A 12,998-nucleotide genomic window follows, 5' to 3' on the forward strand; every position below is an offset into this window, starting at 1 on the left:
AGTGCTATTTATATATGTATAATGTTGTCAACTCCGCTTATACTATCATTACTGAAATTGCTGGTTTACAGTGAACTTTAAAACACCATGAACCTTATATTCTAAATTCTAGGAGCATTTTTTGACTCTTTAAGTTGATGACAAGTCTCTTATCAATCAGGCCAAGATTTTATTGCTTAGATATTTTATATTAGGACACTATTCTATAGGTACAATGCTATGTAAAAGGAACTCAAATATATGTTGCATTTTATCCTTTCAGCCTGTTAATACAATGGAAATAGTAATTGGCTTAGAAAATTTCAAACAAGTCCAATTTAACAGCACACTGTCAACTTGAGATCTCGTCAGTTAAAAAGGTTAAAAGTATTTTCAAATACTACATCTGCTTTTGATTCCTCTGCCACTTTGTAGCTTCATAAAAGTTAAGAAATAGAGTGAAAGCATCCTTGTCTATGTTTATGAATGCACACTGGGTGTATGTAAATGTCTGCACTTTAAGACATACACATGAGCATAAGGTAAAACTGGGGTAAAAAATGTCTTTACACTGCAGTTTTCAATGCATGGATTGTTACACAGAAATCTGTGTGGTTGTAATTGTTACTGCAAGAACTTACATTTGTACAGTAAATTCATTACAAATGAAGCATAAGTTCTGGAGATTTCAAAATTGGATTGGATCCCAATTACATTGGGATACCTACCACAAATTTTGGATTTATCACCTAGATTCTTCCTACTTAACTGTAGTTTCCAGCTGAAGCACCTGAAATGCTCACCTTAAGCTGTGCAAGCACATAGAGGCAGCTGCAGAGGGCAATTTTTACCAGACAGTGTCTGGAATGTAGTCTGGAGCATCACTCTCTCCCAAAAAGCTGTAGAGGGAGCTGAGTGTGACGATGCCTCTGATTTAGGCAGGTCAACTAGATGCCCAAAGCTGGAGAAAATGTGCACATAGACTGAAGGCGCATATTGGATTTTATTCTTAATAACCTTTGTCAGAACAATTCAGAGAACTGCTTAGTCTCTTCTTTATGATTAATGTTCTTTAAGATTAATTATACCTTCCCTAGCCCAGCACTATGCAAATGGATGTGGATGTGTGAAAGATTTAAATTCCTTCAACCACTGCAACTAAGTGAGTGTCACTGTCCTATTTTATATGTGGGGAAATTGCAGTACGGAAAAAAAATGAACTAACTTGCCTAAGAGGTACTCTATGGCTCAACAGATCAAGCATTAATGTAGGACTTCATTGAGAATAATTCTGTTCCAGGATTTCTGTTTGTTTGCTTTGTTTGGCAGAGTTTTGAAGTTTCAATGCTCTTTCCCTCAGTTTTGCTAAAAGCAGTTTTCATGTTACCTCTGATTCAGAATCCTTGAGGGTGGCTTTAAAATTCTCGTTGACTTGGAATAGGAAAATCTTTTCTATATTGGATCAGATAATTTCAAAGCCAGAAAAACTGCTTTAGTCAGTGAGCAAGTGCTTAGAGCACCTCTTCCATCATCTCTGCCAGCCTGCCTGATTTAACTCATTCACCATCCTGAAGTTATTGGGAAAACCCAGACAAAGAAGCATTTCACTTGCTTTGTCACTACCCCACTATCTCTGACTTGATGGCCACGTCTTGAAATATCTTACTCTTCTTAATCTAACCTATCACTTTAACCACACCATCCATCAATCATTCAATAACTTAACTATACCGACATCATGGCAACATAACGAAACTGAAGAGTACACTAATTCTGCCTGTTTCTGAATGTTATACATCTTTGCAAGAAATTGGTACAGATGACCATTTTGATTGGCACAGAAGTTTTGCACAGAAGGATTGAACCACGGCCTTTCTGAGCTGAAATCCTAATTGCTTTGCTCTTGGGTCTGTGCATGTGATCCGGGCAGATGTGCTGTTCCATCTGGGAGGTACTCTGCCTCTGTAGGTTATTCTCTCTTTGTGGTGTCACAGCATCTGTAGTGTTTTGTGTGTGTGTTTGCCTTGGAGTTGCTCTGCTCATGGTGTGTAGTTGGGTCAGGTGCAGCATCTGTAGTGCAAGTCTGTGTGTATTATAATTAGAGACAAATCTTGAGCATTTCCTTGGGATGGAGGTTACAGGTTCTGGGCTCAGCAATAGTCTCTAGACATAAAAGCTGTGTGGGTATTAACATAGTAGTTTTTTAGCAATTCGCTGATAATTTCGCCAGTGTTTTTTCAGATCTCTGCTCTGAAGCAGTTGTCAACGTGATGAAAGCAGGCTTGAACCAAGGCTCTGTGGCAGAGATGCAGAGCAGCCGGTAGACACTCTTGCAGACCCCACAGTGATCCCATAAGGATGACATGATCGGGGGGGGGGGGTTCGGCGCCGGGCGCCGCTCGCTGCTACCATCTCGTGTCCAGAATTGAGTACTGCAGCCCTGCCTCCGCGCATGCTCGGTACTGAAGGGAGTGAAGGCGGGGGGGGGGGCGGTTACCTGGAGGTCCTTAATTCACACTGTACTTGCATTGGTACGGAAAGGGGTCAGGGTTGAAATAGCCTTTTATAAAGCAGCCAAGGAATTCCCTGCTTGTTTCCTCTGATCTAAGCTTGTGCTTAGTTGGGAAATGAGACTGTTGACTGTAGCTTTAAGGTGCTGAAGGATCTGGAGACTGGGATTCTCCGAGAACTGAGAAGGGGGAAGGGTGCATTGCCCTCCTTTTGTTCTGCACACAGACCTTGCTGTGTTGTGTCCTGGGGGAGCCCAGCTCATCCCAGCCTTTCTGTTGAGGACTCCAGTTGCTGCTGTTGTTCTCCTGCTTTCGCCCGTGTTTGGACAACTGCTTAGCTCCGGTAAAGCCATCAGTTTTCTTCCTAAATGCTTCCTATTCCAGATGCAGAGACAGCTCAAGCACAGGCCCTCGCTAATGGCTGCAGTGGCTGCGACTGCTGGGTTTCATAGGTAAGAATTTTTGTAGGGGATTGTCTCTCCTGTGAAATGCTTGCATGGGATTTCTCCATAAAAAATCTCTCACTGTTCTCTTTTCTCCTCTGCTTGCCTGTGAGAGAAGGAAGCAGCAGAATCCGTGGCAGAGATAAAGAAGAGCACGGGGAAGAAGCAAGCCCAGATGGGAGGGTGGAAGATGCCAGCCAAGAGCAGGAGAAAGAAAACCAGCAGCATCCAGGTGAGGCAGAAACTGCCCCTCCCAGAGCAGAGTCCAACAGCTGAGAAGCTGGAGCATCATGCCCAGGGAATGGATCTTGCATGTTGGGTGTCTGAGAGGCTTCACAGTGAGAAACGGTCACTAGGTTCAGGTAAGCCTCAGTAAGACTAATTCTAAACAATTAAGAGGCATTTCCATTTTACTTCAGCCCATTCCTGACTAGTTTTAAGCTATTTTTGGTTACTTAAGTATTTATGGTCATTTCTGGACTGTTTTAAGCTGCTCTTGCTATTTCTAACCTCTTGATGCCCAGTTCTAACTCTTTTGAAGTCATTCTGGCTGTTTCCAAGCCATTTTGGTCCATTTCTTGTAATTTCTAACCTGGTTTTGCCCTTTCCTAACTTGATTTCTCTCCTTTATGGCTATTTTTATCTTGTCCATTTCTAACCCTTTTTAAGACTCTTTTGGCTAATTCTAAACAGTGGAGAAGTCCTTCCATCTTATTCTGCCCATTCCTTACTAGTTTTAAGCTATTTTTGGTTACTTCTTAAATATTTATGGTCATTTCTGGCCTGTTTTAAGCTGCTCTTGCCTATTTCTAATCTGGTTTAGGCTATTTCTAACCTCTTGATGCCCAGTTCTAACTCTTTTGAAGCCATTCTCGCAGTTTCCAAACCATTTTGGTCCATTTCTTACCCATTTCTAACCTGGTTTTGCCCTTTCCTAGCTTGGTTTAACCCACTTTTGCATATTTCTAAGCCAATTGAAGTCTTTATTTGCTATTTCTAAACCATTTCTGGCTGTTTGTCTTATTTTTGCCCATTTCTTCCCAGTTTTAAGCCTCTTTTGGCTATTTCTGAACAATTTCCTGCCATTTCTAGCCTGTTTTAAGCTGTTCTTAGTTTTCTCTATCCTGGTTTGGGCTATGTCTAACAGACTGTAGCCCCATTCTAACTGTTTTTAAGCCGTTTATGCCAGAGGTGTAAATGCCAGGTTTAAGCCATTGGAGGGGAGGTGTAATACAAACGGGGATGGGAGGATTCTGTGGACGGGTGGTGTTGTTTGGGGCACCTCAGTGTCACTGGGCTGGGGGCGATGATTCATCAGAGGAGCAGGTGAGTAGAGGATTGGGAGGGTCCTGTGAAGAGAGGGGGGTAACAGCTGGATTTGGTGCTGATTCCCCCACAAGGACCCTTCCATGACAGGCTGTGCTTGCATACCTGGTGCAGCTGCGGTAGCCCCAAGATACTCCAAACCCATTGATTCTGGGTCTGCAAGGGTTGGGGGATGCTGGAAGGTATTGACACAAAGCAGTTAGATCTAATGTTCGGATGAGGATCATTTTCTGTCATGGGAACAGTTGTTTCCTATGTTGTTTTCCTGGTGTCCAGACAGTCGTTTCAGTGTGTGGCCTGCAGACACCAGAAGGTGACAGGACACTTTTAGGGGGCTGTTTGTAAGCTGTCACCAAGAAAGTTGTAGGTAGGTTTAAATGAGCAGCATATGGATTTGCGTTTCCTGGAAGAATGTTTTAGGTATTTACAAGTCCTGCCTTGCTCACAGAGTGGGTGAGGTTGGAAGGGACTTCCTGATGTTTACTCCAAGCCCTTGCTCAGCCTCTGGTGCCTTGTCCCCTCTGAACATCTCCAAGGAGATCTCTACAAGTTCTTTGGGCAACCTGTTCCGGTGACCACCTTGAGAGTAAACCTTTTCTCTTCATGTTTAAATGGACTTTCCTGTCCTGTGTTTTGTTTCCTGCCCATTGCCTCTGTCTGCGGTTTTGGTTGTGGTGTGAAATGGGGAACAGCTACATGGGGTGCTACACAATGTCATCAGACAGCCTGGGTGACCTTTGAAGGTACCGCCTTTTCCATTGGCAACAAGATAAAAACCTGGTTTGGGTTTTTGCCTTCCCACCCCTCAACCATGAACGTCTCTTTCCCACATTATCCATTTGAAATGTCACTTTCCTGGGCAATCCTTTGAGTGTCTTCACCTTTATTAAAATTCCAGAACCCAAGCTTAACTTGTTAACAATTTATGTTCATATGTACGAGGAGGAGGAACATAAAGATGATGTAAGGATAGACAGGTTTGTAAAACCAGCCGTTTCTTCAAGGGACAGCTGCTGCAGCAATACCCTGCTTGCACGATGCCCTATATGAGTGTCTGTTTTGAGCGAGTTTTACACGTGACCTGCACCCTGATCATGCGTGCTTTTTAGGCTGCACACCCGCCTATCGGCCTCATCAGCATTGATGCTGTGGACCCACATCAGTGGTTTCTTGAGCTTTGAGAAAAACGCAGTTCTTGTTCTTAGGTAAATATAAGAACCCTTCTGTTTCAGAGTAGTGTGCAGCCGTGTGGACACTGTGTGTGCCAGAACAGACCCTTTCAAGAGCTCCAGAAGACTTTTTTAGCCTCTTCCTTTCGTCTGCAAGACCAAAAAGGAAAGAGGTTTCTGCAACTGGGAAGCAGGAGAGGAGAGCGGAGGTATGTCTGGTAATTGTAGCACATGCTCCTCTGACCTTACCGAGAGAGGAAATCCATTTACCCTCTGCTTTCACCGATTGGTCTGTAATTTGCCTGTAGTTATCCTCCCCATTTCTACATTTTACAGAATCATGGAATGGTTCATGTTGGAAGAGACCTTAAAGCTCATCCAGTTCCAACCCCTGCCACAGGCAGGGAGGGACACCTCACACTAGAGCAGCTTGCTCCAAGCCCCTGTGTCCAGCCTGGCCTTGAACACTGCCAGGGATGGGGCAGCCACAGCTTCTCTGGGCACCCTGTGCCAGCGCCTCAGCACCCTCCCAGGGAAGAGCTTCTGCCTAAGAGCTCAGCTCAGTCTCCCCTCAGGCAGGTTGAAGCCATTCCCCTTGGTCTGTCCCTACAGGCCCTTGTCCCAAGCCCCTCTCCAGCTTTCCTGCAGCCCCTTTAGGCACTGGAGCTGCTCTGGGGTCTCCCCTTCAGGAGCCTTCTCTTGTCCAGGCTGCCCCAGCCCAGCTCTCTCAGCCTGGCTCCAGAGCAGAGCTGCTCCAGCCCTTGCAGCATCTCCATGGTTTCCTCTGGCTCGCTTGAGCAGCTCCACGTTCCTCTTGAGTTGGAGCTCAAGATGTGGATGCAGGACTTTGTTTCCTCTTACATTGGCATAAATGCAGAGTGACACTTTAACAGCCAGACAGACCTAGATTCTCCTACCTGGGGCCAGTAAATGAGAGCAAAACCACATCCTCTGCTTGAACAAGGAAGAAATTATTTTGTTCACCTTGTTTACATGCTTAATTCAAGAAGTTTTTTCTCTTCCAGTCAATTACGTTCACGTAATTGAAAACATTGTCACAGAAAATCTCAGCTTGGTTTGCTTTCCTGCTTGGAGACCATTGCGCTGCTTTTTGCCTAAACAGCAATTGCTTTGCTTGCAGGCTGTTTTGCAGCAGCTCTATGGGGAATTACCAGTGTTTTTCTAATCATCCTGTTGGGTGTTGTAACAATGCAGGTCCCCAGTTTCCTCTTCACATTTGGGTACTGCCAGTAGAGTTTGCAGCTCTTGGTGTTGTCTTTGTTGAATTAGGAGCTGCGCTGCTGAGGAGAAGGCAAGGCCTGGAGGGAGGGAGGGAGAACCAGGAACTGCAGGTCAGCCCCAGTATTTTTCTGTAATGAGGGTGGTAAAGCACTGGCAGAGGTTGGCCAGAGAGGTGGTGGATGCCCCATCCCTGGGGACATTCAAGGCCAGGCTGGATGTGGTTCTGAGCACCCTGATGGAGTTGAAGATGTCCCTGCTCATGGCAGGGGAGGTTGGACTAAACGACCTTTAAAGGTTCCTTCCAACCAAAACCATTCTGTGCTCCTATGATTAGAACCCCAGGGAATGCAGGCATTTCCCTACAGCTGCTGAGGGTCTCTTCAGAACCCCAAGGCCACAGTTACCCTTCTTTCTTAGGGAAGGGCTTCCCATCCTCACGCTCTTTGGTGTGTCTGGTGGCATTGTGCCCTTGCTGAAGCTCATCTTTGGCACCTTGAGCTAAAGTGCTTCACTGACATGAGGTTAAATTCATCTGGAGGAGCATGTTTTAATGCAGCCAGGGAGGGGAAACTGGCTTATTATTTGCAATACTGAGCTCTGTTCAGCAGATGGGTCATGTTAAAAGTTTGTTGCCACAAGTACCAATGCGAGTAACACCCAGCTCTGGGCAAATGCACTTTGATTTCAACCTATTTGAACTGGTCACTTACCAGCATAGCAAGTATCACATCCTGCAGGCAAAGCTGTTCTTTTGCAGCTGATGGACCCCTGAGCCCAGCAGGAGGCCTGAGACTGCTTTTCCATTTACCTCTAAGAGCAATGACACTGGAACCATGGCAGGACATAGAGCTTTCGTGTGCATAACCCCAAATGTATCTGCCTTTCCTAGCCTGCCAGGTGGGCAGCATTAGTGCCGGATACTAGCTCACTAAAGGGTATTATCTGCTCAACATTTTCCAGTGACAAGACTTCACCTGTACCATAGCTGATGGGGGACTCGCAGACCAGAAGACACACAGCCTATTCCACAGATCGGGACAGAGGTGTGTACTTAGCCCCTGATTTCAAGAAGATGCCGTAACATGGCTGCTTCTAACTCATTTATGCCCACTTTTAAACTTTTATTTGCTATTTCTAAATTCTTTCTGCCATTTCTAACCCATGTTTGGTCACTTCTAACCCTTTTAAAGCTATTTTTTAAAATTTCCATTTTTTTTGGCCCTTTTCTCACTCTGTTTAAGCCACCTTTTTATTTTTCTAACCCATTTTTTCCCATTTGTCAGCAGCTTTAAGCCATTTTTTGACCATTTCTAACACAATTTTGGCCACTTCTAACTAGATTTAAACCCATTTTTAGCCATTTGCAACCCTTATATGTCCAATTCTAACCTGGTTTAAGCCATTTTGTCCATTTCTAAACTATTTTTTCTTCTAACCAATTTTTTGCCACTTCAAACACATTTTTGCCCATTTCTTAACCTGGTTTAAGCCATTTTTCTCCTGTTTCTAACCCATTTTTCCCCATTTCTACCCTATTTTAAGCCATTTTAGTCTATTTCTAAACAATTTGTGGCCATTTCTATCCCAGTTTTGCCCATTTCTTACCAGTTTTAAGCCATTTTTGGCCATTTCTAACCCATCTTTCCCATTTCTAACCCCTTTAAAGTTTTTTTGGGGGCTATTTCTGAACAATCTATGGCTGTTTCTGTCCCATATTTATCCACTTCTAACGTATTGTAAGCCATTTTTGCCCACTTCTAACCCATTTTTACCCATTTCTTGCTTGCTTTAATCCATTTTGGGCCACTTGTGTTCCATTTTGGACCATTCGTAAGGTGTTTTGAACCATTTTTTTCATTTTCTAACCCATGTTTGCCCATTTCTTATCTCATTTTAGGTATGGGACGCCTAAAAAAAGTTACTGAAAGACTAAAAAGCAAGCACAGCTTTTGAAAAAGGAAATAAAACGCGTAAAGAAAATAAAAAGCAAAAGAGAAGAATGTGATTATAAATCCCTACAAAGCAAACACAAAGCGATAAAAGCCTGAAAGAATCTCGAATAAAAGTTCCCTGAGTAACTTAGCCCCAGCCCCAATATTGCAAACTGTCCCCACTCAGCAGCTGGGGTCTGCGGAGGCTGTCAACTGGGAGGGGAGCGGCCGTTGCTCTCAGCCCGTTCCTTCTGCAGCGTGTGCTGCCACCTCGTGTCCAAGCGTCGGTACTGCAGGAGGTGGGGGGGGCGCAGCGTGGCTCAGGGCACTGCTCGCTGCTGCCATCCGGTGTCCAAAGCTCGGTACTGCAGGTGCTGGAGATGCGGGAGGGGAAGCAGAAGAGTGGCTCAGAGCAACGGGAGCTGCTGCCCTCCTGTGGCCAGAACTACGAACTGCACCCCAAGAGGGCGGAGGCGCCCGAGGGGAGCCGAAGCCGCCCGAAGGGGACGGAGCCGTCCGAAGGGACCGGAGTGGCTTCCATGGGATCCCAGGGTAGCTGACAGCTGCCATTGCCCCCCCTGTTTGCCTCCGCCGAGTCCCGTTACCCCACATGATTCGGCTCGGTACGGTACGGTCCCGCTCCGGTTCGGCGGCGCCCCCCCCAACTCTGATTGGCTGAGGCGCACGTCACCCACTCCTAGCCCCGCCCCTCTCCGACACCGCCCCCATCCCTTTGATTAGCTGCGGCGCACGTGACTCGCGCCTGGTCCCGCCCCTTTTCGACAGCGCCCCTCCCCCCCCCCACTCTCCTGATTGGCTGAGGCGAAGCCGAACCCTCCCGAAGGGGCGGAGCCGCACGATGGGAGCCGAGAGGAGCCGAAGCCGCTCGAAGGGACCGGAGAGGCTTCCATGGGTTCCGAAGGGAGCCGACAGTTCCCATTGCCCCCATGTTAGCCTCCGCTGAGTCCCCTTACCCCCCATTATTCAGCGCGGCTCGGCACGGAACGGCTCTGCTCGGCTGGGGTCCTGTCAATCACTCTTCTTCCCTTCCCTTTTCGACACCGCCCCCCCCACTCCCCTGATTGGCTGAGGCACCACCCGTGCAGCCGCCTTTCTTCACCGTGTGCAGTACCGAACATTGGCCACAAGATGGCAGCACCAGTCGCCTCTCGCCGCTGTACCTCCGCTGTCCCGACCTGGCTTGCCGCGGATTGCCGCCCGAAGGACACGCGGTAGTACCGGAAAGCCGTCCCCAGCCGCTTTCTCCCCCGTCACCTCCCATCAGCCATCAGCCAAAACGGAAAGCACTGCTCATCCTACCACTTTTACCCCAGGTGCTGCTTTGCCCACCCCTGCCCCAGGGCATTGAGGGAGGGGTTGTGGGTGCTGCCTGGGGTATAAAGGCGCAGTGTTGGCCTGAGGAGCTCATTCAGCTCTCGGGCGTCAGCAGGGTGAGTTCGCTGGGCTTGCTTTGTGTTTTGTAGCTTTGGAGTCTTGTGGTGTTTTGTGCTGTTGTGCTGGGATGTTTGCCGTAATGGAATCAGCTGAGTGCGGAGCGTCAGGACCCCTCAAGGCTTCCCAGTGAGTGCATTAACAAGTGTCTCTGTAAGGCTTTCTTTTCGGGGCTGTTATATTATATTATTATAGGTTTATTATACTCCTCAGTCACAGCACACGGAGCGCGAGCATCCAGCCCCGCTCCCGCAGTTGGGGAGCCGCTACGGAAAGCTGGTGCTGGGCATCCCCTACACACGGAGGCACCCGGAGCGGTGCCATCAGTATGCCAAGCAAGCCTGGGTAGGGGATGGCCAGCGACAGCTTCTCTGGACAGATTTCAGCCGTCAGTGCCTCAGTTTCCCTACCTGTAAACCAGGAAGAGCAGCAATTCTCCCCTGCTTCCCTGCGCTTCCCAGTTTGCCGATTTTATTTATCCTCCTCTCTATTCCTCTGGAAGGCAGCTCCCACCTGTAAGCACCAAAGAGTCCTCCTCGGCCTCAGGTCTGAGTCAGCTCCACAGGCATGGGCCATTCTGTGCTGCAGGGAACAGAGCGTGCGGGCGACACTGGTCCTGCACGGGCAGTAAATAAAGGGCTCAAAGGAAAAGAGGGGGAAACAGAAAAGTCTAAAGCCATTTTCGAGGGTTCTGGCCCCTTCCCCAAAGAGGTTGCTTCTTTTTGGCGTTCCCCGCTGTTTCAAAGAGCTTTGATGCTGCTGGGTTGTATGAGCCAATAGGCTCAGAGCCCCCCAGTCATGCTTTTGCTGGGCTGATGTTGTCAATTCTCATTTGTTTTCCCTCAGCCTCGTTGCTGCTCTCATCTGTGTGCGATCATCCAGAGCGAGACCAGGGGACATCCCGGGAAGACTGCTGGGATGCCTTCGGTCTTCTCCCTGCGTACCAGGAACTCGATCATCCGACGGTGAGTAATATCTGTGTGCTTTCGTACACAGTACGCAGCCTGCCAAAGTGCTTTACTTCCAAGTTACCATCTTGTATTACCCAGAAGCATCTGAGACATTTGGGGTTAGCTTTGTATATAGATACAGATGAGGCATCTGAAGTGTGTCTTTCTGTAGAAAATACCTACATTTAGATCAGACTCAAATCTCTCTGGAGAAGATGTTGTTCCTTATGTATCCTGCTGAAGTCTGTTTGGAAGAGATCCCAAGCAATGATGGCTCTGTCTAACAAATTATTAGTTTGGGCCCGTTTTGTTGGCTGGGAAGGCTTCTGAAGAAGCACACCAGCGTACTGGGAATATGATGGGAGGTGTAAAGGGTTTTGCTAACATTTACTGGGACTTGGATGCTTGTGGTGGAAGGAAAATGCAGAAGAAGTAGTCTGCTCTTTGCTAAACTGTTTAAATTACTGACTTAGCATTGGATTTTACTAAGCATGTCAGGATTGGAGACGCATCGTGAGGGAGGAATGGAATGTAAGAGAAAGGAATATACCTCTGCAGGAATCGAGCTGTGAGATGCCACTGTTAGGTGGCTCTTATCATCCCCACTTCTCACATGTATCCCGTGAGGCCCAGGGAGAAAACAAGCACGGAGAGCCAAACAATAGCCACATAGCCTAATGCTGAGTCCTGGGCTTTTGCTGTTTTGACTGGGATGCCTCTTAGAGGTGACAGCTGAAGGTAGCCCCTTTCTCCTTGCCCTGTGTCCAGGAGCTAATGGCCTACAATGCCCGGCACTGCAGGTTTTGTGCCTTCAGGGGAGTATCCCTGTGGTTTGTCCATAGTGTGTTAGAGGGGTTCCATTCTCCTTTAGGTCTAAGGCCGCATTTTGTCTTTAATTGTGAGCTCCTTCCACCTCACAGGATGCTTGCTTTTGCAGTCACTGCCAGTTATTTCCTCCTGTTAATGGCAATTTCCATTACTGTGCCATTTCTGTAGATGTGTGAGGCTGGGTGACCGCTCAAGGCAGACCGGTGTGCTGGGATAGCCCGGAGGACACGCGCTCTCTTGTGCTTGAGCACAGGAAGAGCTGTGGGAAGCCTGAAGAAATTTGGGATTAGAGCTCAGAGGAAAGATTCCTTCCCAACAGAAAAAGGCTGCTTTTGCCCAGAGACCCTCAGGCGTGACCCATGGGTGCAGTGCTAAGGAAAGAGGGGAAAAGCACATGGAAGCAAACACCTCAGAATTTTCTCCTTCCATTCCCCTTCCCTCTGTCTATTATCCAGCAACATGGAAAACTATGGAATGGGGTGAAAAATAATAAAAAGGTGAATAAAGTGAAATGATTTTGTGGCTGGCAGCTGGTTCCGTGGCACTGGTTTCATTTGTGGGTGTCAGAACTGGAATGAGGGGGAATAATGTAGCATCTGGACAGGTATAATGACAGTAAGACAGGCAAAGATGGACCAGTTAGATGGAATTAATTGCAGCACCATAGGCTGGATGTGGAAATAATACAGTGATTGAGAGAGTGCCTGAGAGAGGCTGTGTGTAGCTGATGCCCAGCCCCAGCTTCTTGTCCTACCACATTAGGCGTAGGAGCAGGGTGTGGATTTGGGCACTTAGTGAGCTGCTTTGTGGGTCAGCAGAGAGGGCTGTCCAGGGAGGCTTTACACAGAGGGAGTTTTAGGTGTGTAACTAAGTGAGGATACCCATATTGGGGGAACTGTTCCGGAGGGTAATGTGTAGGCAATGCACAGCTCCTGTTTTTGTCCTAACATATTAGGCTTAGGGGGAGAGTCAGGGCACTGATAGAATCATAGAATAGTTAGGGTTGGAAAGGACTTAAGATCATCCAGTTCCAACCCCCCTGCCATGGGCAGGGACACCTCACACTAAACCATATCACCCAAGGCTTCATCCAACTGGGCCTTGAAAACTGCCAGGGATGGAGCATTCACAACCTCCCTGGGCAACCCATTCCAGTGCCTCACCACCC

This window comes from Melopsittacus undulatus, chromosome 6, assembly GCF_012275295.1.
Source record: "Melopsittacus undulatus isolate bMelUnd1 chromosome 6, bMelUnd1.mat.Z, whole genome shotgun sequence".
Lineage (NCBI taxonomy): Eukaryota > Metazoa > Chordata > Aves > Psittaciformes > Psittaculidae > Melopsittacus > Melopsittacus undulatus.